This window comes from Haliaeetus leucocephalus, unplaced genomic scaffold, assembly GCF_000737465.1.
Source record: "Haliaeetus leucocephalus isolate CR32 unplaced genomic scaffold, Haliaeetus_leucocephalus-4.0 Scaffold362, whole genome shotgun sequence".
Taxonomy (NCBI): domain Eukaryota; kingdom Metazoa; phylum Chordata; class Aves; order Accipitriformes; family Accipitridae; genus Haliaeetus; species Haliaeetus leucocephalus.
Genome location: NW_010972798.1, coordinates 9,380,672 through 9,385,450, shown reverse-complemented (window position 1 = coordinate 9,385,450; position 4,779 = coordinate 9,380,672).

Sequence of the window (4,779 nt, the reverse complement as noted above, 5' to 3'; positions counted from 1 at the left end):
CCCGCAGCCCCCTCCCCGGGCGCCCGCGCTGCGGCGGCTCTGGCCAGGGTGCTGAAACGGCCGCGCCGCGCCCGCTGCGCCCTGGCTCCGCAGCGCCGTGGGGGTGCGGAGGTGCGAGCGAGCGAGCGAGCGAGCGACCCCCGCCGGAGAGAGATCCCGCAATGTCAGACCCAAACGCGGTGCCGTCCAGACGAGCCGAGGTGGGAGGAACACCCCTGTCCAGTTACCAGCAGCTACTGGTGCTCGAAGGACCCTGTCACAGGCAAGGGCCTTTGGTTACAAGAATGAGCTTTCCTTAGTGTCTTGAGGTAATCTCAACAACAAAATGACTGGGGCTATGGAACCGGGGACAAATACTGCACGCACAGGGATGCGTCCTTGGTAAACAACTAGCACAGTTTACAGGTACAAGCATTGCTGGGCTCCTCTGCCCAGGCTGTGAGGTAGCTGGGTAACAGGCAGGCTCATTCCAGGGGCTGCATGCATGGCCAAGTATCCTACTACATATCACTACACGTAGAGAAAGCGTCAACTGGAAAGTTCCCCTTATCAGTGTTGTGAACTGAAGTTTATTCCAGATACAGAAGGAAGAGTTTATCAACCGCCTCACAGCTAGGACAGAGCAACCAAGAAATCCCTGCAACCTTTGAGAAGTAGCATCCTTTGTAACCTCTGAAGCACTGCATGTTTTACTGAGTATCAAGCTCCAGGTATTAGGCTTGATAGTACAGTAACTTTTGTTACTAGAGAATTAAAATAATCATTACTGTCATTGTGTTATAGGATTATGTAGACTATCCAGATAGGAATAAGGGCTCCATTATATTGGAAATTGTATTCAAAATCTTAACCACTCTGTAGTGAATTCTGTTCTCATTTCCACTGACTAGGATTCCAGATAGCCTCCCCTCTTTTCTGATAGGTTTTTCCAAGTTACACTATTATAAGTGGGACCTGAAATATATAAAGTGTTTCTCCACTCTTTTCCCAACATTTACTCTGGCATTACATGATGACAGCTGCTAACACGATTTTCAGTAATCAAGAGACAGAAAATAATAAGAACTACCTTGCTGCTGCTCTCTTATTCTTTGCCTGTTTAGTCCCATTTGAAATCCAGCAGCATAAAATTATCTGACAATGTCAAACGATGGCAAAAAGAAAAGGGGAAAAAAAGGAAAATATATGTAAATAGAAAGCTTCTATGCAGATTTGGGCTTTAAGAAAAGTTGACATGTCTTTTGGTTATAAAACCACACAGTTCCAAGACACAAGTAACTCCTCTTTCTAAGAAATACACATGCCTAGCCAGCTCTAGACAAAATCCTAATCTGACAATAGTGTAACCCAGGTCAACTCAGCTACAAGCTCTGAATATTACTGTAAACCAAGTAAGAATTCACTCAGTTATAACTGTTGCACCTGCTTTGAATTCCAATTACCTCACTTGGACATAGAATTAAAGAGAGCAAGTAGGAATGACAGGATCCCTTCTTACTTCAGGAAACAGGGCTAATTTTGATTACCTATGGGTCATGAAATATTTAATGATACCTTTCTGCAAGTGAATTGCAAAGTCCTGATTTAATGCTGATAGGTATTGTTTAAACCTGGCAGCTTCAGTTTCCTTCAGAGATTGATATTAGCCTGGTATTTTTTCTTGCCTTCTTACCTGAAGCAATCAACAATGCTGCTGTGTGAAAGATGCTGTGTTCCTCCACAACAATTGCTTCACTTCAACAAAAGGATTTTTCTGAAATAAATGTGTCATTTTTACAATCTGTAAAAACTGAACTAACCCACTGAAATCAGCATGAGTTAGTACTACCTTAGGAACAAGATGGAGCTGAAAGAGCTTTAAGTTTCTTCTTACTAAAAGACCTTTTATCAGAATGAAATATCATTACCTCAATGGCCCTGTGGCCATTTCAGAGGTATATAAACATTTGCTACCTATCTGTTAGCCATTCAATTACTAAGATCTTGATACTGTGTAAATATTTAACTACAATAGAGGATATAAATCAGAGAAAGTGATTCTGTTTCATTCCACTAGTGGCAGTAAATCACAGGCTATTCAGACTACTGGGCTACACCCAAAGAACTGACTGAGCTGTGAACACAGGCAGACATTATCTAAAGTTTCCTGTAAAGCAAGTCCTAATTTAATTCAGAATCCATAGGGGGGAAACTAGCAGTATACCACAACTCCAGAAACCAGGAGCACTTCCAGACATTTTTACTGTATCACCCAGAAAGACGGAAGCTACCAGTACCCAACTTTTGGAATAGTTCTCCAGGAGATGCAACCAGAACACATGAAAGAGCTGGGAGAGTAGGAGCAATTGAGTGAGGCCTCATTTTCTGGAATAGGCAATCAGATAGGTTTGAGTATAGTTAGAGGCAGCAGCATGATGGGACACAAGACCAGTCAGCCCTTGTGATCCAGGTTTGTGTGTTCCATGCTGTAATAAAGGTCCAGGAGCTGCCACAGGAGCAGCCATTCTGTGTGCTGTTACTCCAGAGATGCAATGCTGTGCTCCCCGTCATGACAGGAACATGAGGTTTTTGCATCTCATTCTCTAAACACACTGCAAATTGAAGGCCAAAGTCTCCAAGGACATGGCTCTTTCTATGAGAATAACAACTGCAAATGCATGGGCTTACACTCAGCTTTAGCATCAGTCACCAGGGACTGAGTCACTGTCACCATTCTGCAGTGAACTGCCCCTGCAATACCCTCTCTTTGGCTGATGTAAAAGTCTTGGTGCCAGCCCCAGGGCAAGGATGATGAGTCACACTTCCCCATTTCTAAGAGATAGCTGATACTACTGCTGGTTGGTGTTCTCTGTCAGGACTTGTTTATTCTAACATCCTTGTTTCTGCCTGTGCCATGCTCTGCCATCAAAGCACTTCAGCCAGAGAAGCCATTAGTGTCACCCCAGTAGCTTAGAGAGCCCTACTACAGTCTTGAAAGGAACACAAAGGAGCCAATGGACCAGCCATCTTCAGAAAACAGAGTAGGAGTGGGATGCTCCTACCAGAAAAGTATGTCCAGCCCTACCAGCAACATATCATTGCCCCTGGGCACCTCGCTCAGGGCCTCTGCTTACCCTTTGCTCTGGAATGGGCATTTTAGCAGAAAAGAAAGCAAGGCTTGCTCACGAAAAAATGAGATGGATTTATTCCTATCCTTTTACGGCTTGGGGTTTACCCTGCCTGCTTGCAGCATACCTCATCTCGCCAGTGCCACCTGGTGGGCCCCAGGTCTACAGGCCCACCCCCATGGAGAGGAAGAGGAGGGTGCAGCCAGAGGACCTCCTGGAACAGTCAAAATCTTCTGCAAGAGAGCATGACTGCAGAGGAGGCTGGCATAACCCCCCCCCACACACACACACACACACACACACTTTTCTCAAAAACTTTTCCAAGCTGCATGGCCCCACTTTGGGCTGCTGACTGTGGACATTAATCTGCCACTGCAAGGGCCGATGAGAAAGAAAATTCCCTTTGCCTGCCCTCCTTTTCCACTTGGCCCATGTGCAGGTACAAGTTTAGCAAGTGCCTGCAAGCCCCAGTGCATACAAACAAGCCTTGTGCAGCATTATATTTAGGTTTTCTCTACCCCTCTTGTGGCCTCCCCTGGCTAAAGTCAAAGAAACACTGAAGCATCCAAGTAAATCAGCCTATTACATTTTCTCATCAGCTTAAAATGCTCTTCTTGGTGCCAAAAAAATGACAATTCTTTGCAGAACCAGGCTTGCAGGATAGTTGTATTGAAGCTATTTCTTTCTGCGTTGCCTTCTTGAAAGGCATGTTGGCAGGGGAACATGTTTCCAGACTCTCAAGTCCAGTGCACCGTACTAGGCACACAAAATATATGTATGGCTCTGAGTGCAGAGGGTGGTGTCCCAGCATGAATCTGCTCCATGAGCACTTGCATCCTACCATGGTCATCCTACAACAGGTCAAATTGCACCATAACTGACAGCTGCTAAATAAAATCCTGTCAGAAGACAGGAACCCAAATGTGCTTGTGTGTTAGCCACTGTGAGAGTCAGGGCTGAACACCATTAACCACCCTGAGCTGAAGAACTTTAGGGCTGAGTGAGTCACAGCAGCGACTCAGCCCTCTTGCGCGGTTTGAGCAGAGGGGAGAGATGAACAGAGAGGCTGGGGTTGGCTGCAGGATGGCTGAGGCAGGGGGAGGTCCTAGGATGGCACAGCTGCTCCTTAGCACAATGCAAGTGATTTGTGAAAGAAGCAAACCCAGTATCCCCAACAGTCATGCTCTGCAACACTACACAGTCCTCTGTCCTGCATCTGAGCAGTTACAACCTTCACAACTACTTCTGTCACAGCTCAGGCTGCCTGTGACTAACTGCAGCACTTCACCCTGCTCTCCTCTTCCACAGCAACATGCACACATGCAGCAACAGGGAGGAGAGGCAGAGAACCCCAAATGAAAAAGGAGGGCAAGAAAAGTGGTTTATCCGGTGATGGAAGCAACCAACATTTACCATAATGATTATTTGTAATATATTATTGGAACAGGTCAAACCCTCCTGTAAAAAAACCAAAAAGCAGAGGATGAACATCAGCTCAGAGGAAGGAATTAATTGTAAGTTGCTTGGGAATAGTTCAGAAACACCTGTTTTACAGCAGTTTGGGGAAGTCTTAGAAGGATAGAACAGAAATAAAAATATAACCTTGTTCTGGCTGTTGCCACAGTCCGAGTCAGGAGAGATAACATGTGCAAAGGGAAGCAGCAAAGCCAGA